At 45.3% G+C, this 24,521-nt stretch overlaps 1 protein-coding gene across 3 annotated transcripts in view; it reads right to left on the reverse strand.

The window, feature by feature from the left end:
• TNC (tenascin C) overlaps positions 1-18,633 on the reverse strand; it is a 76,497-nt gene extending 57,864 nt beyond the window's left edge. For all 3 annotated transcript variants that reach the window (XM_083875576.1, XM_083875575.1, XM_083875574.1), the window contains exon 1: positions 18,069-18,633. The gene's annotated coding sequence lies outside the window, so the exon portion shown is untranslated. The remainder of the gene's footprint in view (positions 1-18,068) is intronic.
• Positions 18,634-24,521: the final 5,888 nt, after the last annotated feature.

Raw genomic sequence — 24,521 nt, forward strand, 5'->3', positions numbered from 1 at the left:
TTGCCCCCTGCAGCCCCTGAGGTCCTGCATTAAATTAATATCACTCAGCTAAGCCTGAACTCTTCACTCCAGTCCAGTTTTCACCTTTGGCTGCAGCTCTTAAATGATGTTCCTGTTTTGGGTCTCTGGTTCACAGATCCTACTGTACAACATCCCGAAATAAAACAACTTGGAGGCATTTTAGCCTCCACCCTTTCTACCTTGGCTGGAAAGCAGCACTGACAGGGCTTTGCCAGGGCTGTTTTGGAAGGAATTTTAATTAATTGCTTTGTGTACAATTTGGGATTTAGCAAAGGCTCATATTTCAAAGCCCTTGGCATGAGAGTGCCACAAAAGGGAAGGAGAAATAACCCACTGAAGCCAACATCCATAAAAATGTGAAAGAGCTCTGGTAAATTCTGAATGATAAGCATAGAAGGAGACCCATGAGAGACTAAACCTTCTGTTGTAGTGACTATTTTGAGGTGAATTAGCATGATTATTCCACTATAAACTACTTTTGTTTCAGAAGTTTTGTCCTCTTAGCCATGGAAAATCTCTCCAGGTCTATCCTTGTTCAGGATCTCAGAGAGAGAACAGAACTTTCCAAACTAAACAATGAGTTTGGCTCTTTTTCAGAGCAAAAAGCAGAGGAAAATTTCAGGGAACAGAGGTGGTCTTATTGCAGTGTCAGTGACACCTTTGATCAATGAAATGTTGAATATGTTGAGCAAATCTCATGAATTAAATGAAAAATTAGGTCAGCTGGCAGAGATAGAGCTGGGAGAAAATGACTGCTGAAAACATGCAATAATTAAACAAATTAAAAACATCATGTGACGAGGTGCCTGCAGTAACAGGATGTGGGACTCAGCAACCAAGAGGTGCCTTCCAGTCTCTGGGTCCTACAGACTCTGCTGATTTATGTTCCTCAGGAATTACCTGGCTGATGATGAGAAAAGCAAAGAAATCCTGCCTGAGCATACCATTGCCATTGCTATTCCATCAGGAGCAAAGGAGCAGGGCAGAGCCAGGGATGTGGGAACGGCACCGAGCTGGGGCTTGGGAGAGCTGAGCTCATCCCTCAGTTCTGCCATTTCAGCCCAGCCAGTTCTCACCCTGATTTCTAATAAGTCTAAACAACTAAACTTCCTAATTCTACGTTTCTAACTGCTCTAGAAAGATTATTCAGTTTACCCCTATAAAAAGGCTTCCTCTGCTCCCAATTTTTCTGCATAAACTCTGTGCTCTTCATGCTAGAATGTCTTAATTCTTTTAATATATCATCTGGATAAGAGGAAGCCCCAAGAGTGTGTCTTGGACTGTAGTGTAGGATGTGCACACAGTATTTATTCCATCCCCATCCCCATGAGCTGTTGGAACCAGGTGGGGCAGTGTTTTCCCAGGCCCCTCCTTTGGGCTCTTCTGCTCATGGCCCATCAATGCCTTGCCCAGGACTCACAGGGAACTCCCTCCAGGAGCTCTCTCTGTTTAATGGGCCATCAAGGAGCCACTGCACGACTCCTCATCCCATTGGGAGATGCTCCCAATGCCCAGGGGGAGGAGCCAAGCATTCCCACCTGGAGAGAATCTGGGATTTGGGACAGGACAAGCAGCCCTGAGCCACTGGATTCCCAGAGGAGCAGAGCTCCCAGACCTTTCTGTGGGATCACTGCTTCAGGAAGAGCCCCTCACCTGGACTGCCCCCACCACCCTGCTCAGGGTGTGCTCTGACTCTGTCAGTGCTCTTTTGTATTATTGCATTTATTTTATTTTATTTTACCTTTTTACCTTTCTTCTTATTAAATTGTATTTCTGACTTGGAGCCTCTCACTCGTTTTGCTTTCAAACCACAACAGAGTGTTAAAGAAGAGGAGACAAGGGGCTTACAGCCCTTAATAAGGTTCAATCACAGTCACTCTACACAGGTCACAGGCGGGGATGAGATTGATGGTGAAAAAGGCAAAGGAGCCATTTGGAAATGTTATCTGGCTTTAGCAGAGCTGCTCTGACACCATCATTGTTGTGTTTAGGGCAGAATTTACTCTTCAGGCCAATTATTTGTAGAATAAACTCAGACCTCAAGGCTTTGCAACATCTGCCTCCAACAGGTATCCCGAGCGCGATGAAAAATCCACATTTACAGGAACAGAGGCCAAGGAAGTGGCATCTGCTGAGCCCTGTGATGTCCCAGCTTGCCTTGGCTCGTGTCAGAGCCTTGCAGCTATTTCAGCTGTTGTTTAAATGAGAAGCATCCAACGTGGCATTATGTAATAATTATATATAGGCAGCCAGCCTCGGGGGAGAGACCACACTAAAAACAGGAATCCAAAGCTCTTAACTCATTTTTGGTACCACCAGATTTAATAAAATTATCCGTGTTAAAAAGGAGAGGAGGTAATTGCTGAGTGAGTGAGAAGCATGGTGCAGAATTAATCAGGCCACACTCCTAATGCGGTGTTTAATCTTTCATGTAATTTGCTGCTAAATGTGCATAATTAGAAACAAATAAATGATACATCTCAGTGTGAGCCACAGATGTGCTGCCTTCCAGCGTGGTTACGAGCTCCTGATAGGGATGATGGGGCTGAAACCAGGCCTCCAGCTTGGGATGTGACAGGATATTATTGCCTTTCAGTTAATTTTACTTTGAGAACTCAGCAGAACTTTCTGCATGTCCTTGCAGACCTGGTCCAGCAAAACTGTGCCTGGGTGGGGAGCTGTGGAGTCCCTTGTGCCATTAAAAGAATTTCCAACTGGCTTGCCCTGGAAAAATGAAGATTAAAGATACCCCAGGTGTAAAAAAAGCTTCTCCCCCATGGCTCCTTGCAGACATTGTGCAATCTTCTCTTTTGGTTTCACAAGTCCATCACTCCCCCATGGTATCCCCTTTCCCTATTTCCCCATTGGCAATGGGGCCTGGTGTCCTGTTTCTCTCTTCCCTATGGCCACTTGCCCCCTGCCCTGCCCCCTGTACCACCCACGAACCTGAGACTCCAAATAACTGAGAAAAATCTCTCTTTGGCTCCGGATTCACCTTTGGCACATGGAATAAACACTTGCTGGAATTGCTCTGGGGCTGGGAGCCCTCTGCCCCTCTGCTGAGCTCAGCCTTGTACCGTGTGTGGATGTGTGAGCTGGAATTGCTGCCTGAATTCTTCTCGAGCAATTTCTCCACTGGAGAGGCTGACTGGGGTATAGAAAGGCCATAACTACACCCTGAAAAAGACACACTGTTATAGGGAGCTGCTCACCACATTCTCCTCTTCATCCAAGGAGCAGCAGGAGCTGAGTCTTGACACCCCAGACTGAGATCCCAAAGCACCTGGCTGGAAACCCTCCAGCCCCCTGAGCAGGGGTGACAACCTTGGGACATTGGTGCTGTCCAATATCAGGTGCTAAAGCCCTTCAGAAAACCAAGACAACACCGTGGTGTCACTTCCCATCCATCAGGGAGGGATTTGTGTCACCTTTTGGCAGAGGGTGACTTTGGGGAGCTCTCCCCAGAGCTGCTCCCGCCTGCCAAGGCTCCGAGCATCCAACAAAACCCCGGCACACAAAGGGAGCTGGGAGTGAAAACCAGCCCTGCTCCACGACGGCATCCCTGTGCCAGGGCTGGCTCTGAGCAGGGCAGCGGCCCAAAGGCAGCTCCAGCCAGCAGGGCAGGCTGCTGGCGGGCAGGAAAATCGGAATTTCCATACGGATTCCGTCCCAGCCACTGAGAAGGACGTTGGCAAAGCCTGTGCCCGGCCAAGGGGAGGTGGATAAAGCATTTCCCTGCAAAGGTTTATTCTGGGTGTGCTGGAGGCTGAATTCCTGGGCTGGAGGGATCCTGGGGATGAGGTCATGTGTTCTCTGAAGGGGCTGCTTTGTAGCCTGCTAGTTAGCAACGCTTTTTCTCTTATCAAGCATCTGATTAAACTCACAAAAGAGGGGTCTTTAAAAAACAGGCTCAGGCAGAATTGAGAAGTGAATAAGTAAATTGAATTTGGGGGTTTTTTTGAGGTTTTTTTTGGTGGTTTTTTTTTGTTCATTTTGCACGACAGGCAAAGGGAAGAGGAATAAGATGGGAAAGGGGGACAAGAAACTGATTCCTTGTTCTGAGATGACAGAACAAAGATCTTCACCTATTTTTGAGATTTCTACAGGGCCAGCCCTGGGGCAAACACCAGTTACACCCGTCCACATGGCAAGTGTCACCTGGGAGGTGACAATGCAGCACAAACAGCACAAACCATCCCACACTCTCCTGCCAGGGTGACCCAGCATTGCCCTCAGCAGTGAAAACCTTCACCAGAACTGGGCTTTTGCTCCTTTAGGCAGGAGATAAACTAAAATTGGACTCCAGTTTTTATTGGACTTGAAGAAAGACTTGGCTGATTTGCACTGATCTCTCTGTAAGCACTCAGGGATATTTATAAATGACATCTACTGTAGTTACTAGAATGATTTCAGTATTTCAAATCAGTTATTTGGTGGCATCAGCGGTTCCCTGTATTAGAAAAAAAATATTTCTCTTTGTTCCTCTCATTTTGTATAATTTCATTCAGTATTTTCCTCCGTTGTCTTCTCCATTGGATGTCAAAAAATAAAAAAATGGTGTAAAAGTTGTCTCCATGAAAGAACTGGAGCCAAGTGATGACAAAGTAACAGGTACAACTGCTTGAAAGTTTTTCACCACACACTGAAAGGTGCCATTTTTCATTTGATTCTGAAGACTCAGCAAGAAGGAAACTAAGAGGGAGTCAGCAGCATTTCAGGAGTTCCTATTCTTGAGAAAAAAAATTCCCTGACAAATCTTTTTTGTCAATCTTTGAAACCAGCAATGTCTTGCTTTGAACCAAATGGCCTGTTTGAAAGAATAACCACCTCAATCGTTTCTTCAAAGGATTCCTGCTCCTTTTTCTAATAAAAGCTGGAGCAGCCTGGCCTTCAATTACTAAGTGAAAATTCATGAAAGTGAACCCACAGTGCTCGTGCTCTCCTGCACCCCAGGACAGAAAAAAGAGAATGAATCTCCTGTTCACTCCCACCTCAAAAAGCTCAGAGTTGTGCCCATCGGGGAGTCAAACATGTCAGTGCATTTTCAAACATCAAATTGAATTTTCATGCAGCAAAATACTTTAAAAATGCTGGTCCAGGAGCCAGAGGGCTCCTTATTGCTCTGCCCAATTACCTTCAGCTTGTTACCATCTCCAAGGACAGGGATTCTCCTTTTCCCAAGACAAATTCTGCTTGTTATCCACCAAAGGGTTGCAGCTCTGGATCAATAACAACCCTCCTGCCCCCCCAGGATGTTTGGCTGGGACTCAGCTTGGCTCGAGATGTAAAACAAACAGCTTGGGAGAGTGGGGAAAGAGAGAAGAGAGGAGGGGCAGCACAGGAGACAGACACTGAGATTTCTCAGGTTTGGGATTTGATGGTGCTGCTCTGGTGTCTTAGACAACTCCACTTCCCCTTTTTCCTTCAAAACATGTCAGACCAGCTGGTGGATTTGACCCGTGTCACTGCAGGGATTCTCAGCAGCTAAAAATATGTCTGTGTATTATTATGTTGTTAAAAATCCTGTTTTTATTGGAAGAAAAAAAAAAAAAAAAAAAAAAAAAAAAGGATAAGACCGTGCAAAAAGGATGCTGCTGAATGAGTTCAAGGGAATAATGCAGCCTCTGGAGTAGGTTGGCTGAAGTAATGTCTCACTCATGGTTTATGTTGCTCTTTCTTAGAGGTGCAAAGCCCAGGAAATGAAAAAGCTGCATCTATAAGAAGCAAAGGGTTTTTCTTACAAATTAGGTTTATTCCCTTTAGGATGTGAGGAGGTGAAACTCTGAATGCTGAGCTGGAAAAGCCAAACAAATGCTCATTTGGAGTAATCTCATTTTTTGGAATATATTTCAGCTAACGTTTCCAACAGTGTGAGTGTGGTTTTTGATCCTGGTTCTCATGCAGCAGAAGGAAAGGAGCACATTCCTTTTGGATTTGTCCTGCAGGGACCTGGGGAAGGTGATGGACAGGAAAGGGAGACAGAGCTCACCTGTGCTTTACCACAGAGCCCTGGTCAGTGGGGCTGTGAGCATGGAACTGTCTGGAGAGGACAAATCCTCCTTTATAGAATCTGGGAATACAAATTGCCAAGTTGGCCTGCCAGGGAGTCTCCTGAAGGGTGGGGAAATCTAAATTGGAATAAAGTTCGAGGTGAACCAATAGGGCAGCCAAGGAGTGTGTTCACCTTGGGATTAGAGTTCAGTGGAATGGTGAGGCACAGATTAAGGTGTCATTGCAACGTGGGAATGAACAGGTCTCCCAATGACTGGATTCCCCAGGCTTGGAAAAACTACAGCTCAACAATAAAGGGGAAGATAAAACCTTCCTGACTGAGGATCTGCCACCCCCAAGTCTCATTTTCCACACCAAGAGAAATGGAGCTAAACAGAGCTGGACCCATGGAATTGCCACAAACCCTTGTGTTCTCTGCAGGGATTCCAGAGAGTGCCCAAAACCTTGGGGTTGATGGTGTGGCCCCTTGGTTAGGGCTGAGGCTGAAACTCATCCATCCTGCTCTGAAATTATTTCACAAATTATCTGCTGTGCCTCTGTTTAACCCCTGGTAAAACCCCAGAGGGGAAATATGTGTCCCTGTGAATTAAATATTCCAAAGACCTCACAGGAGAGGTGCTGTCAAATCCTCATTTCCATAATTAAACATCTCCCTGAGGAGTGCTGTAAAACAGTCAGAAAATAAATCATTAAACGGGGAAGGGCTGGAGTGTTATCCCTGCAATGCAGGAGAGAAAGGGAAATCCACAGAGCTGCCCCAGCCCTGGGCCCAGCACAGCAAGGACCTGGAGCTGCTGGAGAGACCCAGAGGAGGCCCCAGGGGGATCAGAGGGATGGAGCAGCTCTGTTGGGAGGAAAGGCTGGGAGAGCTGGGAGTGTTCACCTGGAGAGGAGAAGCTTTGGGGTGAGCTCAGGGTGGCCTTGCAAGGCCTGAAGGGGCCAACAGGGAAGATGGAGAGAGAAGATTGACAAGGGTCTGGAGTGCCAGGACAAGGGGAAATGGATTCAAACTTCCAGAGGGCAGGGCTGGATGGGAGATTAGGCAGGAATTGTTCCCTGGCAGGGTGGGCAGACCCTGGCACAGGGATCTGAGAGCAGCTGTGGCTGCCCCTGGATCCCTGGCAGTGCCCAAGGCCAGGCTGGACATTGGGGCTTGGAGCAGCCTGGGACAGTGGGAGGTGTCCCTGCCCATGTAGAGGCGATAGAATGGGATGAGTTTTAAGGTCTCTTTCAAACCAAGCCATTCTGTCATTCTCTGATTCTCTGAAATCTTTTGCTCTGAAGAAAATCTGACCAGATGTGCAGCACACATGCACAGAGCCACAGGACTGCCTGAAATTCTGGGGTAACAATAGGAAACTGCAGCTTTACTCTGCAGCCAAGGAGATGAGCCAGGCCAGTTACCAGAAGGAGAAGATGAATCCATGGAAATAAATTGCAAGGTTACCAAAACCCACAGAGAAAGACACCAGAGAATTTGAAAAAAATCTGCAACAGACCCAAAATACACGGGTCCAGCTCATTCTCTTACATCAGCCGAAAGTCCTTTAATCTCTGGACATTTTATGGGATCAGAGGGATCATTCCCACACATGTGCACGGTCCTCTTGCAGCTTGGTGTGCCAACGTTTGCTGCTGTTACACAACCCCAGTGATTCACCCCTGTGGATGGGAAGTGCAGGAGAATCCTTCATCCAGCTCCCACCACAGGAAGAATTTTACACCAGCCACAAGAAACAGCCTGGTTATTTTATAGAGCAGATCATTCGAATGTGTTGCATATAAAAAAAATAAAAGAGACACAACATTACAAGAGGTAACCATGGGAGAGCTCACACCAAACCCAGCTGGTCTAACTCACAGGGACTGGGCTGAGGCACAAGTTAACAGGGAATTCAGTCTGCCCTTGGAGCTTGGATTTTTGTTAAGGGCTCCGACACTTGAGCATCAATTTCTGGAAATGGGAGCTCAGAAAAGGGAAACAAAGCAAACAGGTCAGTGGGGTGCTCTGGAGCTGCATTCAGGCTCCTGGCAGGGGGCACAGCAATCAGCCAAGTGGAGCAACTTGCTACAAACTCGGGAAGGGAAGGGAGAAAAAGCCATCTGCTAAATACTTTTTTCTCACATCTGCAAAGCAACCTCTGTTCTTGCTGTAGCTGCCAGAGGGAGGAAGAGAAAGCCCATGGCAGATACAGCCTAGACAAAAAGTGTGTGTTAAAAACAGCAGGGCACAGCAGAGATGGGAGCAGCAAAGACAACAATTCAGAAAAGCTGGCACTGCTCTGAACACAGAAGCAGAGCTGTAGAAATGGGTCACACCCCCGGGACTCGTGGAAAGCAGAGGGGATGGATCACACTCTCCTTTCTCCTGGTTTCTGCCCGCACCCCCTGTCTGCATCTCCAGCACAGGGGTGACTTTTACCCATCACTCTCTGAAGACACCAGCAGAACTCAGGGCATTGAACGCAGGCCACAGACACAGAAGCCTCAATTAGCGCCTTTTCCAATATAAAACAAAACCCCTTTCACAGCAAGAGCAGCTCCTGTGCATAATCCCCCAGCAGAAAGCACTCCTGCCTCTCTGAAGTACGTCCTGTACCTTTTAATAAAGCCTTTGCTAATAGCAAAAGCATTTGCTCGGGCTCTTGGCTTTTCCCCGCTCGCAGCAAAGACGCGGAGCTGGAAAAGATCTACGGTTTTCTAAACTTGCCTTTGGAAAGTTTCTCTGCCAAGTTACACTTTGTCAGGAGCTCATTATTTTCTGGGTAAGACGCTGGAGGCTTCGCTTTGAAATACTTTGAGGGCTTTGCTGATGCCGTTTCAGAGCATGAGGTTCGTGCGCTCGCGCGCGTGAATCACAGCGCAACTCGTGTTCCTTCCACACGCACAAAGCCCAGCCTCGTTTCCAGCCCCTTCTCCACTCTGGTGCTTCCAAAACCACCCATAAATTTTCCAGACCCTGTTTCACGAAGTTCTAGGTGGTTTTGGGATGAGATGGGAAGAGCAGAAATTCGAGAGCTGCTGAGTTTTCTTCCCGCTCCTTTCGCGCCAAGCAGGAGTTGGTGAGAACAAAGCAGCAGCCAGTGCTGGAGGTGGGAACTTGGCCAGTGTAATTTGTCTTAAAAATTTATGATTTAGGTATCAAACGTCACCTTTTCTACTGGTAATGAGAGGTAGGAAATAAGCCATCAATACTCCTGATAAATATAATAACAATAGGTGAAGGAATAGCTGATTTGCTTTAAAAATCAGATGCCAAATTAATGCAATTACCAAAAATATTGGTGAAATCCGTGCCACAGAAATAAGGATCGTTTACAAGAATCATAAACTACTGACATATTAAACAAATACACAGTGAACAGGCACTGAGACAGCACTGCTTCGTACAGCACCTCTGAGGAAGCTGTTTTTCAAATTTCTCCTGGAGGTCAGGAGTGCGAGATGAGCCAAAATTCTGCTCCACACACCCAGCCCCACACTTTTCCATATTTAAAATCATTTTAGCTGGAGGAATGTCACGTACAGAGGCAAGAGAGGTGGAATTCTTCCCTTTTAAAAGGCTTCGCTGTAACCAAGAGCACGAACAATTTACATTTATATTGGTCTGGAATAAGGGAAAGTATTTAATTGAAGGGATTGCTGCAGATGATATTGGTCAGCAGGATACTTTCAGAATTCATTATGAATATTTGCATGCACCTTATAATTTTACTTTGATTTAACCATATACTTATTCAAAGCACTAAAAACGACTCAGGACTCAGCCATAAAAGCCTGCACTTTTCCTGGGGACCAGAATTATCATTCCTTGCCTCCTGTCATTAGCAGACTTCGGGCATGGTTTTAAGAGAAGCTGAGGAAACAGATGGGTAACCCTTCACCAGGCAGTTCCTCGCCTTTAAACCAATTATGAGTTTCCCTGGGCAGCTTTTCCTCCCTGCTGGAGCTCCTCTGTCCTTGGTACTAGCACCTCAAACACACAGGAATGTGCACATTTTTTTTTTCTAACCCGCAAGACCACAGAAGGAGTTCCTTGAAATCTGACTTCCAGTAATCGCCCCCGGGCTGCAGATCTGCCTGGCCTAGTTCTGTCACATGTGGTAGCATCAAGAATTTGCATCTTTGGCAACCCGGGGAAGGGTAGCAAACTCAGAGCAGAACAAAACACATCATGAGGAGAGGATGGAATGAAATGAAATCAGCCACGGCTTGGCAAGGTGAAGTGAAATACAAACGAGAGGCACGAGATATGAGACAAATTGAGTGCAAGGCGTTTGGAAAAAGAGAGGAGGCTGCTCCTGCAAAGTCCGGTCTGGGGATGTTTTGCAGTGCTCTGATGTAAAGCAGAGGCACTTATGTAATGTAATGGAAATTACAGCCACGATCACAGCCCTGAGCAGTGATCAGTGACTGAACTCGGGCAAAAATCTGCACTGCTGCCTCAAATGTCAGAAAATTTGGCACTGCCACATCCATGGGAGGCTTGGGAGACCTCCACCATCACCTCTCTGACCTCATTCTCTTCACCCACAGTGACTTGAGCCCTGCCTGTGCTGGTGCCTTGGCTGGCAGCAATTTGAGCCGTGGGATGGTGAAAGGAGGGATGTGGAGCTCAATTATCCATCCCCAGTGAAATCAATGCCATTGTGTCACATGAGAATTGGGCTGGCAGCCCCTCAAGTCTGCCCAGGAGAAACCCATCCCCTGGGCAGGGCAGGCTGGAGGGGACAGGGGACAATGCAGGCAATGCTGTGTAGCCCTGGTTTCATGCATGAAGTGTTTTGGTTTTCTGAAATTCTTTTCCCAGGAAATTTTCTGTTAACAGAAATGTTTTTGTAACTGTAACTTTGTTATTCATTCTTTTCCCTAGGAGGGACTTCTTGATGTCCCTCTGGTCTGACCAACATGAGTGAAGAGGTTTGTCTTTGTGTCACCAATCAAATTGGTCTGTATAAAAAAGTGTATAAGGGAGACACATCCCAAAAATAAAGAAGTCATTTTCAGCCTTCTAAACCTCAGAGTCTGTGTCGTTGTGGTGCAAAACAGGGTCAAGGCAGAGCCACTCTGGGCATGGAAAATGCTCCATGGGTTCTAATTTCCCCTCTGGCAGCCTGGGTTTGTCCCCTGTGCTGCTCCATGAGCACTCCTGACCTATATGAGCACAGACCAAACTGGAGCAGCCCAAGGCATCCTGTTCAAAAAGATATCATTAAGGCAATGTGTGTTATATGGGCATCCAACACCCCCTACCAAAGGGGATTCAATATTGCTCCTGTCAGCAGGAAAAGCCCTCTCCTAGGTGGAGTTTTCAGTTAAATTAGTTTAATTTTTAGTTAAATTAAGCCCCTCGCTCCTTTTTTTTTTTTTCAGTGTATTACTAGGATAATAGTATACAGGATTACAGGATATATAGCGCATATATAACACAGAGAGGCTGTGGATTCCCCATCCCTGGAATTGTTCAAGTCAGGGATCAGAACAACCAAAAAGGCATCCCTGCCACATGGCTGGTGGTAATAAACTGAATTTCCTTGTTTCTGACAGCAACCCTGGCAAATCCCAGTGTGCTCTCCCTGAGACAAATAAAAAAAATATGTGAAGTAAGAGCCAGAGAATGACAAATAAAGCCACAACTAACGCTGATGTGTTTGAGAATGGCACTGTCTGGGTGCTGCAGGCTTTCCATCAAGCCTGGAGCTGCAGCACTTGGAGTGCTGGCTCCCTGTGATTGACTTGCTAACCTGTAAAGTGGCTAAGTCGACATCATAATTAACACTTGGCAGTGGAAATATAAATTCCCTGGCTTGTAGGTGGCATATCCTCCTCCAAACACTCCACTTGGCCACCAAACTGCAAAAATAGATAGGACATTCATAAGGAGGGCTCGCCATGGGAAATGCCAGAGGTTTGTTGGTTTTTTTTTTTTTTTTTTCCTGGAAACTGTTTACATGGCCAAAATCCTTCAATAAGAAAAATGATCTGAGAACTTTCCCTTCATATGTATCCCGTTCTGCCGTGCCTTGTGGCCCACAGTGTGCAGCATTCATCAGGAGTCAGCCCTGAATTACTGTGGTACAAGCAGTGCAGGAGGGAAGTACAAGCCACAAGCAAAGGGAAAATATGCATTACACTGGCTCTGGCCAAGAGGAATGGGCTGCCTGCAGATCACAAGCTACCTTTATATCTTTCTTGGCATAGACCTTTGTTCTGCAGCACAGAGAGGCTATTTAGGAGGACTCAGCATATCCAAAAGAGGCTGGCTTTCCAGAGGAACCAGGAGAGACAAAGAACCACTGCAAAGTGGCCACTGAGCTCCTTTTGAGAGGCCAACAAACAGCCCTTGACAAGATGAAATCCTGAGGAGGGAGATAACCACCAAGGGCTGGTGCTGAAGTGCTCAGCACACACTGAGAGTGACCCTTTGCTGTCCAAATAAAGGCTTTTCATCAAGGCAAAGAGGCACAAAACCACAGTCCCCAGAGTGCTCAGCCTCTCTCACCTGCTGGCCTGCATCCTGTGCCTGAGATAAACCCCAAACTGACCGACAAAATCTGCCTCTTGCCAGGTCTTTTGATTTCTTGGCAGGGGAAAGTGAACGTATGTCTTGGAAATAAAGCTTTTTTTTAGCCCTTTTCCAGCCTTTCCTTAATGGTGGAAATAACTCTTTAGCCAGTTCTGGTGGGCACACAGGGAAAGGATCTCACAGTTTAATTTTCATGTATAAGCAGCAGAAGGAATTTATGTTCCCATTTTAGCTTTTTTGTGCTGCCAGAACGTTGGAAAAGAAGATAAATTTAAAGAAGAATCAAGACTGTTTAGATTAATATTCCGGTAAACATCCTAATTCCATAACAAAATTAGCATTTGCAATTTTAGGCTTATGAGCTTAGCAAGTTCTGCTGCACGTTGGGCACAGCTAAAGCCCAAATAATTATGGTGGAATTTCCCCAGGCTCTCAGTCTCAGCCTCCAGGGAGGCTCCTGGCCAATATATCTCCACACACAGCCAATGCTCCAGCCTGCCATGGGAAGAGGCAGCCACCACAATAGACCTTTGTGGAGCTCAGGATTCAAGCAAGCACTTTTTTGGAAAAAAAAAAAAAAAAAAAAAAAAAAAAAATCTGTATTTAAGGTTTCTGTCCTACCACCCTGCGCTTTCTCCTCAGTTGCTGAGGAGAATATGTTTTCTTGAGCATGAAACAATATCATTTCTGTGGGGAGTTTGGGAAGCCAGCGCCTGTACGGACCGAAGAAAAGCTCCCATTCTCCGGGCTGGGTTTGGGGAAAGGGCTTTCTGTGTGAGTAATCTTTCAAAGTAGGAAGCAGAGCTCCCCCATTGCTGGGGAAGAATGGACCTCCAGTGGGCTAATATGTGATGGATGACTGAATGCAAACTTGGCAACGTTGCCCTCCGCTCCCCGAAGAATACAAAATGCCGCTGCCTATTCGGGCACCGGGGCGCTCCCGTTGGAAAGTGCTGAAAACTTGGCACCATCCCACCTCGGTTTAATTGAAACTGCAGACAATTAAGGATGGGAGCTTTGGGGAAAATTTCTTGCGACGGGATCGGCTCAGGATGGATTTGTCTTGGGTGATTGGCTCATGCATAAGCCAAGCAGGAACATAAATGGGGAGTGATTTCCCGTTGGCTCGCCAGCCTGAGTGGTGAAATCTCACATTGGATCAGGAGGGGTGTGTTGGGATGGTATAATTTGTATTAATAAATATTGTTCAAATTCTACGTCTGGATATACTCTCTGAAGCTATAGGTGGTGGGTTTTTTGATGGTTTTTTGGTCGTCAACAGGACAGGCAGCATAAAGGAGAGAAAAATGATGAGTCAAGAAATCCAGGAAAATCTTATATTAAGAACAATTCTAGTTGTAAAGGCACATTTATCATCCATTCAATGCTAAAAAGTGACACTAAATTATTCAAACTTTGCTCTTTTAGCAGAAGGATCCCCATCTACTCCTCCTTTCAATGCCCAGACACTTCCTGCAGGCTCCAGAGCCACCTCTTGTCGGGCAGGATCCCGCTGACTGCTCCTCCCAGCCGGCCCGTTCCACACCGCGGGGTTACATCATGCACTGAGGGATTTCAGTAGCTGGAACAAAGCCCAGTCTCTAACTTTTCCCACATGTGGAAGGCTTTTAACTCCAGCTCTGGCTGGCCAGAGGGTCAGACACACGAATGGACAGTGGGCACTGAGGGAGGGGAGGTTTCACAGTTGCAGAATCCCTGAGTTTGGTGGAAACTGAGACAGCTCGAGGTCAACCCTCAGGGTTGTTCATTTCTCTGCTTCCCATCAGTCCTCCTCCTCAAAAAACTGCCTTCCTACTTTCTTTTTATCTTCACTATAAAAAGAATTTTTTTTGAATAGTTAATAATGGGAATTGTAGGTTTTTGTGACAGAGAACATGTTTATCAAACCTCTCACTCTTAATAAAGTGAAGCTCTAAAATGCTGGAGCAATAATTACAGCATCGACCAACCAAAACCATGGACAACAAGTCCTCTTGAATATCCAGCAGTTTAATGAACTGAATTGCATCTTAAAAACTCACAAGCAATCTGTACACGTCCCTTAGTTTGAGCTCTTGACCTCAGGTTATGGTGTTTCCTGTCCAGAACTCATTAGTTACTAATCCTATAATTGCTTGCAGTTTTGAAAATTTCTGAGCCTGTTAAATGACAAAATATTAACTCCTTTCACATCAATTGCTGTCTTCCTTAGTTTCCCACTTCAGCAACAATGATTTTTTCTGCAACATGACATCAGCAGCTTCCTTAAAACCACTAAGAGCAGCTATTACATTTTACAGTAGTTTCAGACTTCTGCAGTTTATAGACACAGGGTTAGATCAGAGCTCAGTCTTTGAGCAGGGTGTGCTAAACTCACACCAGTAATTAGTTCTGAGAAAGCACACGTTGGTAAATCAGAGCCCAGCCTCAAAGCCCTGTATCTGAAACTAACAGAGCTCAAAACAAATTCTTTTTATTATTGGAAAGCTGAGATTTCGAACTTTCCAGGGATGTAAATCATCCACTCCTAAGCCTGGAGTTTTATGAGCCACTAGACCTTAAAACTGTCAGTGGCCCTTCAGCTTAGCAGACTGTGATGGCACGAGGCCAAGGAGGAATTTATCAAGTCACAGGCTTCGAATGAGAGTAATTATTTAACCACTCTGGATTTCCCGTGGCACAGAGGTTGGACAGGTTAATGTGTAGCTGATAACGAAGCAGACACCACCCTCTGCATTAATCTCACTTCCAAAGGTAATATTCCTCCAGGGCTCTCTAAGGGACACGGGACTGGATGGAAACACTTTATCCCTTACACTCATTTCCACCAGACACCCACTGTCCAACCCAGCACAATTAAATGCCATCAGCACCACTTAGAACTCTGGACACATCCTGCAAGGCTGGGTGGGCAGAGGGACCCTGGTGTTGTACCAGGAAAACAGCACAGAATTGGCCAAGATGGTTTTCCAAACCATTTTTCCAGGAGGGATGAAAGGGTTAAAGCTCTGGCTCCGAAGCAGCATCACTGTTTCACAGACAATTCTGCTTTTTAGTTCTGCCTCACTCATGGAAAGGATGAGAAAGTCCCAAAAAGCACAGACCCTGCCATTTAATCTCATTTTCTTATCAAAAAGTGAGACAATGCTCAAGAACAAACTTTGACAGTCTCTTTATAGCAAGTCAGAACATCTTCACCCATCAATAGTCTTTGGCTTTTTTTAGATATTTTATAAAAAGCACTAATATGAAAAATAAGCTGAACGTCAAACACCTCCAGAAATGATGTTATAGCAACATGATAGTTAAGTTTGAGTGAACACTGAGGAGAAATGATCCAGTTTTAAAGAGCTGGGATAATAAAAGAGGATGGCTTTCAAAAAGTCTCCAGCTAAGAGTTACTCAGAGTTTGTGGAGCACATTTTAGGCTGCCTTCAGGGATCTTCCCAGTAAGTTTAACCTCATTAAGCATCACTATTTCAACAGGAGATTTGGGTCTTTTTTGTCTTTTCCATGTGCCCATGACCACTGTGTCAGGGATTTCTTTAGCAGAGTTTCTGCTTTCTCTCCAGATGAGACCTGACATTCCCATCTGAGGGCTGGGGGCTTTGCAGGAGACCCTTTGGCTCTTCCACAGCCCTGGGAACACTGATAAAGTAACTGTAGTGAGAGAATTAAGGGCTGGGACTTGCAAAGAAATTTCTCTGGGCTACAGGAGCCAGAGGATAAAATTAATGAGCAAAAAATATGGGAAGTGAACGTCAGTTTGGTATTTGGGAGAGTGGCTGTGCCTGGTCAGTGGTGGGAGGCACAGCCCTTGTCACTCCTGTCCCAGGTGCTTGTCCTGCCCTGAGCACGGGGCAGCTCCTGCACTGGGAACACCCTGACAGCTCTTCCAGCTTCTTCCCAAATTCCCTGCCAGGGGAATTTGTCTGAGCTGCAGACAGACCAGTTCTCTTCTCTTGGATAAACACTTTGGTCTGGTCAAACTTCTCCAGATTCAATTTGCCCCTGAGTTCCCTGTACCAGTAAGAAACAACCCAAAAGACATCACATTTCTGCAGGTTTCCCTCGGATTCAAAGGATGGTCCCTAATCCCCCTTGCCCACCTCAGTTTTGGACTCCAGCACCCCTAAACTCTACAACCTGGTCTAGTGGAAGGTGGCCCTGGCCATGGCTGGAGCTGGGTGATCTCCAGGGTCCCATCCAACCCAAACCATTCTATGATTTCACAGCTTTAAAAGGCAAATGCACAAACCCAGCACAATAAAACAACCCCCACATGTAACATTAATCAGGAAGTGTGTAAAATGAATTCCCAGTATTTAATGTGGTCTTAGAAAAATAAACCAGGAGAGAAAACCAAACCCAACAGCTGGACAGCAAGGTTTTTACCCAGACCACAGAATCACATCCACCCCATTGTTTTCTGTTTTTTCACGAAGAAAATCTTCTATAAATATTTTTATTGTGCTTTTTAATTTTAGATCTCCACTGTGCAATGCAACACATCCCCATCATTTCAGCCTGAACATTCCTTTCCATAGTATGAGACAGACTTTTCAGAAGTTTAGATTAACTGCCAAAAACTCTCTGTCCCAGTAGCCAGACAGAAAATCAGGCAAGGAAAACTCTGCAAAGGTGATGTAACATGAAGTCTTGAGTGAGTGGGTTGAGCTCCTAAATGAATCTAAGTGTGTTCACCTTCTCCCAGCCAACTTCTCCTTTTTAAGCCAATTTGAGCCTCGCTGGTAAGTGCAGACACAGTCATGCAGAAAATCTCAGTGCACCAGGGAGCAAGGAGCTGAGACACGGAGTCAGTGCCTCTGTTTTTCCATGAGGATGGAGAATTTCACCCTCCCGCTCCCAGAACCCACCCAGACAAGCACTGGTAATAAAATACCAGTTGAATCTCCCTTTGTGCTTTGCTCCCCGCTGCAGGATAATATTACCGGACTTTTAGAAGAAACTGGAGCCCACTGGGGGTGGGGAGGAAGGTGACAAAGGTGAAAAAAAAAAAAAAAAAAAAAAAAGTGGGGACAGCAAATGACCAGCGAGAAGGGCCTGGCTCTCATCAGGTCACAGACAGGAGCACAACAAGAGTTGGTTGGGAGGGTTAAAACCTGCCAGTGGATTTAGTCTTGTTCTCGAGGTGAGGATGGGGGAAATATTTACAGCACTCCAAGAACCAAGAGGAAATCCCAAATCTGCCTGTCACTCTGTCTGTACTCGTGTGGATGTGCAGCACCCAGCCAGCTGCTGCTCCATTCATTCACTGGGTGGGATGGATGTCACAGAGACATTTCTGACATGGTTACACCGGGCAGTGCAGACAGACATGCTCCAATCCATGATTTATTCCCTGACAGGGATAAATTATTCCCTGACAGGATCCCTGCCCATATTCACCTGGGCACAACCACCAGGGATGCTGGAGCTTGGAATCACCGCAAACTTGTGTGCGAGAGCAGCTCCCGACTTTTTTAATTCAAGGACGAAGCAGACTTACCTCAGACACTCTGACAGAGCTTAGATCCCACCGTGAGCAGCCTCCATGAAATAAATAGGGTGTTCAAAGCCAGCCCCTGGCTCTCCTGGACTTTTGTTGCCGTCCTGTCAAAACTCGGCGGAGTTTCCGTCGTCCGGAGCCGTGTGCGAGCGCGAGGCAGCGAGCTTTGACAGCAAGGCAAAGTGGCCACGGCAGCCAGATTCTGCCGGGTTTATATAGCTGAGCTGCAAATCCTGATCCTTGGCTCGTTCCACTGTAATAGGATGCCTGAAGGCAATTTTTTTTTTTTGGTTTTGCTTTAAAGGAACAGCCTCTCTCTCTCTCTCTGGCGTGGCTTGAGAGGCGCGCACACACTGGCACACTCACTGTCATCCCCAGGCTCACACACACACACAAAAAAAAAAAAAAAAAAAAAAGGAGAATTTGCATCTGATTTATGGCTAAAGAAGGAAACCCCCTGAACCATTCAAAAAGAAAGTCAGCTCAGGGCAAATGAGTCAGAAAAGCAGAATATTTTCCCTACAGCATCAGCGGAGTGCATTATCAGGAGTTGTAATCCCCTCACCCCCCGTTATTTTAATGTTGTGAAATAGTAGCGAGCTTACGTGAAATCAGGGTTTAAATTCTTGGGACTCCTACGGAAATTAATGAGTTTGATGTCAGTGCAAATAGACCCCACTCCAGTGGAATTAAATGCAAAATTCAGATTTATGCAAACAGAGGATTTGGCATGTTCCCATCTGTTTACGCCTGTCATCTCTTTTGCATCCTTTTGCCCTCCTGCTCTGAAGAGCTGCAGGGAGAAGAGTGGGGAATCCATGAGAAAAGTGAGCAGAGTCTTTGTAAAAAGAAAAAAAAAATAAAACAAACAAAAAAACCTCCAAACTAAAGTAGGAGAGATAAAAGCCCGAAGAGGACAGCACAGGAGGGATTCCCTTTCTTCTCAGATCAGATAAAAAGGCATTACGTGGCTGGCTGTGTGTACAGATAACCCGAGCACTTCTGGAGGCTCAAGGGCTTCTCTGCTTCCCCAGCCAGAGTTATCAGTGACACACAGAGCGCTCAGCTGGGACCTTCCCAGGGCTCTCTCTTGGCTCTGGGTACCCTTAACCCGAGGCTTGTGGCAAAAAAAAAGAGATCACAGGTAAAGGATTCTCATGAGCACCAATTTCTCTCCTCCTGACCCCAAAATCCTGGCTCTCCCCAGCCCGCTGTGCTCTGGGCTTCTGTTTCCTTTGGGTTCTGTTTTTGGGGAGGTGGTGGCTGAGGAGGAAAGAGGAAAATGAATCTCAAACTTTCAGGTCTGTCTTCCAGTATAAAAGATGAAATCACTCTTCTGTTGGATGGTTTAGAAAGGCTGACCCAAACATCTCTGAGGGCCATGACAACACAAACCTCTGCTGCTGGGATCCTCCTCTGGAGCAAAGATGCTCTTAAGGATAAAAACGGATTGTCTCGGAATTTTGGGTCATTTTCCTCTCTGAACACACCTCCTCCCACTGGCCTTTCCCGGGCACATCCCTTTGTGAGGGAAGGGCTGGAGCTGGGCCAGGGCAGGCTCAGGCTGCAGAGCAGGGAAAGGCTCTTCCCCCAGAGGTGCTGGCACTGCCCAGGCTCCCCAGGGAATGGGCACAGAGCTCCAGGAGCCTTTGGACAGCACTGCCAGGGGTGCCCAGGGGGGGATTGTTGGGGGGTCTGTGCAGGGACAGGGGCTGGATTGATGATCCTGTGGGTCCCTTCCAGCTCAGGATATTCCATGATTGTGTGCTTCAGGATTCTTTTCCTTTTTGCTTCTTCACAGCAGTACCAATCCTACACATCTAGGAAAGGATGGGGGAATCCCTGACCTTGAAATTCTGACTATTAAAAAAAAACAAACATAAAATACAGACCTCTTTTGCCCACTGAACTACTTTAAATTTTCCTTGCTGTGGCTTTCCTGTATATAACACTGACCCCCTGTTTGCCTTCTCCTGTATCTGATGAGATCACTGAGCTCACCCCAAGCTCCCCTCCCCAGCACATGGAGAAAATTTTAGTCTTTTCCAAACACAAACACCCATTTCCAATTTCTGCCTTAATTTTGTGAAATGCTGTGTTTCATAACAGTCATACTCTCAGAGAAGAAATGAGCTTTGCTGGAAAGAGGGTCAGAAATGTTATTTAATTCCTGCTCAAGGCATTGGACCATCCTTGAGCTCTGATTTCTTAGAAGAACATCTTGTTCTGGGCATCTCCACCAGCCTCAGAGGCAGTGGGTTTGTTGAATGCAGTGGTGAGCAGATCTCCAATTTTTTGTGTGTGTAATTCTCAGAATCTTCTCCAGCTGGTCCTGCAGCCAGCCTGGGCCAGCTCTGCCCCAGTTCAGGGTGTGAAATCACCCTGGGGGTGTTTGAGCCTTCACTTACAAGTTGGACTCAATCCCTGCATGTCCCCTCCAGCTCAGAATGCTCTGTGATTTAAGGACGATTTATAATTCAATGAAGTGTGTACTCAAGACCAAAACCTGCCTGGGAGATGTAACACAGTTTTTCCAATAAAACCAGAGTGGGACTCAGGAAACGACAGTTCTCCATCCAATGAACCATTCCCTGTCCCTTCTTTGAGTAGTTCTTTCACAAACATTTACAAAAACACTTTATTTCCCTGTCCCTACACACGAGTCTGCACAAGATAAAATCAAACTGTGGGAAGCAACTTGTGGGATTTATTTTGGGAGCATTTGCTAATGCCATTTTTTTCCACCAGCAGCTGCTGAATCAAAAGTTAAACTAATTTCTTCTCCAATAATTCACCACCCACTTACCTGACTTTAAAAAAAAAAAAAACAAAAACACAGGAGATAAGTTCCAGGTAAGAGCTCAGACTTGTTCTTGTTTTATCTTTTTTGGGCTCACCCATCCTTAATCACAATCTGTGGCAAGCATTGAACTGAGTCAGAAACAAATAACATGAAAGAACAGGGGAAGTGTATTTTAAAATGTATTTTAATCAGAAAGTTAGCTCCAGGTTGTGATCTTTAACGAGCAGGACCAGCACTGCATTCTGTGCCCTGCGGTGCCCTCTTTCATCAGATGAATGTGGATAGAAATTGATTTTTTTTTTAAATGAAAGGAGCAGGGAGAAATTAAATGAACACTGTGCTGAATATGCTGGAGTTTGTTGCTGTGGTTTTATGTGTTGCAAGTCAGTGTTAGGGGTGAAATTCAAAAATATGTGGAAAGTCATGAATTATAAACAAATCTAGGAAGAGACTGATATTTATGAAAGCCTGAAAGACACCAAGTAATTGTTGGGGAAATATTAGTGAAATGGAAAAAAAACCCTCCTCATTATTACCTTGGGATAAAATTGTTACAACACAGATAATTAGATTTAGTTCCAATTTAATACCTGTGCTGGTTCACCCAGCCCTAGGAATAATCTGCTTTGTAGCAGAATATTTGAGAGTGAAATCTGCCCTGAATGTGAATTAACAGCACCTGTAGAGAAGCCTGAGAGTCTTTTGCAGCCAATTTCAGGAGCACACGGATGGGAACGCAGTGAGCCACTGGAATAAAACATCTGAAACAGAAATGACAAGATTTGAGCGATTTTTGGAGCATTCAGTGCATGTGGCTGGGAGGAAATGTATTTATCAGAGAAAACTCATGTTAGAGTGGAACCAGAGAATCACAGAATATCCTCAGTGGGAAGGGACACACAAAGATTATCCAGGTCCAGTCCCTGTCCCTGCACAGACACCCCAACAATCCCACCAGGGCATCCCTGTCCAAAGGCTCCTGCAGCTCTGGCAGCCTCAGGGGGGTGAGCTCAGGGCAGGACAGAGCACAGCCCAGCCTGAGAGCAGCCCCAGCTGAGTGCCAAGGAAATCATCTGCTGAAAACAACTCCCTGAACTGCGAGAGGAACAAGAAAACTCAAGATTTAAAGACAGACTCTGATATCACAGGGCTGATCCTTAAGGAGACTGAGATCCTTTTTGTGCTCCATTATCAAGATTGATGATTTCAGGTCAATTTCTTTGATCCTTTTTCACTGAATATAATTTTCCTAATTTTTCTGTTTTTTCAGGCCATATTCACAAGATTTCCCTGGCACAGCACCGAGATCAAAATGCTTTTGTCTTTCCACCTGCATTGTCTTCATTCCTTTACAACTGCAGCCAAACACAGCTCAGTTAATTGTGGTTCATATTGAGCAATACTCCTCAAACTCTGGCTCTTGCATTACCACCTTATCTGCTGCTTTGCTGTTGATTTCCCAGGAAATTACACAAAACCATTTGCTGCTTCTTCTTTGACAATTATTTGCAAACAAACTGATTTTTATGGGAGCATTTCCTTACAGCCACTCAACGCTATTAAACAAGACACTTCAAGTTGCTTCCCTGGAAAAATCTCAATTATTGCTCTAAATACCTATTTACAATAATTCACGTTATTTCTACACTAATATTCCCCCTTCCCTGATGGGATGACTCAGAAGGGCTTCTAAACATTGCAGAGTTTTGGCCACTTTTCCAGTGAAAAGCCTCATTTATAAATTTATCCCATTATAATTTATATAATTATATAAATTAATTGGGATCTTAAATTGGGATAAAGCTTTTCCAAGTACTATGAGTGGTGGTCAGGCTGCCATGGTGAAGTCAACATTAATTTGGGGAGGGATTGATCCTGACAATTGCAACCCATGTTAGAGGGTGGCCACAGGTTTGGGATCAGAGAATGCAGAAGCTCATTCTTAATCCTGGAGGAGTCTGAGCTCACTGAAGATGCAGAAGTAAAAAACTGTAAAGGCAAGGCCCCATAGTATTCACTGATATATTAAATATCACACCAAACAGTAAAAACCACAAAGAAAAAAAAAAAAAAAAAAAACAACTGGCAATTTTGGAGTTTTTGAGGTATGATCTCCAAAAAGAAAAAGGATAATAATTCCAAATAATTCCTCTAATATTTGTACTTATTGTTTGTATCAAGGTATTTCCCAGGGGCTGCATTCATTCCCTGAATGAAGAAATGGGAAATAGTTGTTGGGGAGCAGATCCCCCATGGGCTGTCACAGACATCCCTTCAACCTCTCCAAAGAGCTGAGAGTGTCCTGCCTGTGCTTCCCAACCTGGGAACACAAACAAGCAGGAATTGAGCAAATATTGGTGCTGAATAAAATTATTTCCACCTCTCTGATCACATTTGTGTCCCAAAAGACACCTGAGAGTGAGACCTGACTGCCCATCTGACCTCGATCCTCTCTTGCCCTGATCCATAAAATAAAAGTCATTTGCAAGAGATGCATCAGCACATTGATAATCACCACTCACAAAAAACCCCAAACCAAACCAAGCTAAAAAAAAAAAAAAGAAAAAAAGAAAAAAAAAAAAGAAAAAAGTGTTGTTAGTGATAGCACAAACATTTACAAAGATAATCTCTGCGCAAAATTCCCTCGAGAAAAATCAAAATAAAGAGAATAAATAGACAGTGACGACTACGCCGGTACATAAATATTTTTCCTTGCAAACTGCTGGTGTCAGACTCGGTGAGACACAGGGACTTCTTTGGCTTTTATCAGACTTGCAGTAGATTTATTGGAAGTTTAGGAGGCAGAATATGGCTTTGGCTGTGCACCAGGGTGTGAGAACTGACAAGGAAGGGAACATCAAATCCCTGAGGACTGAGGGAACAAGTGGAACTCACTCTGTGGGCTGGTGTAAAGCTTTATCAGCTCGTTAGCATCACTCCTGAGTGTTTAATCCAGAGATGGCAAAGGGAAAACAATTTATCTGCTGAAAATGTTTTATCCTGTGCTATTTGTACCCTCTAAGTGCTTGGGTTCATAAAAATGCTCATGTTCTTCTCCACATCCCAAAATACTTACAGGCACTTTAGTGCAATCATGTTTTTAAGATTGTCGGTGTCAAAATTGCAGCTAATCATGTTAAATATATCCCTAAGTGTCTTGCAGGCACAGTTTCCCTACTGAAGCTTAAGTAAGGAAAACAGCAAGGAAAAAAAAAATCCATTTTTGGACAAATTTTATCCATTCCAGAAGAAAGTTATTCCAATGCGATAAAAACCAATGTGTGCCCCACAGGGAAGAGGATTCCTGCTGCTGGTGAGACCAAAGAGTGGATAATTATATAGGCACGAGCACACCTGAGCATCCATTTGATAGAAAAGGTGATGGAAATCCATGAAATCCCAGAGTGGGGTGGGTGGGGAGGGACATTAAAGCTCATTTCATTCCAGCTCTGTGCCTTCCACCAGAGCAGGTCTCCAGCCAGTCTGGTGCTTCCAAACCCAAACCCAGCTGAGATTCCCTCAATGAGAGCAGAAGGGACCTTTCTGTCTGTCCTTCTGTCCTTTGAGTAACCAAACAATCTCCCACAGAAGGAAGCTGCCTGTGCAAGTGAAAATCTCAAGGTGTGATTGAAAAGACAAAAAAAAAATAA

This window comes from Zosterops lateralis (assembly GCF_965231275.1).
Source record: "Zosterops lateralis genome assembly, chromosome: 20".
Lineage (NCBI taxonomy): Eukaryota > Metazoa > Chordata > Aves > Passeriformes > Zosteropidae > Zosterops > Zosterops lateralis.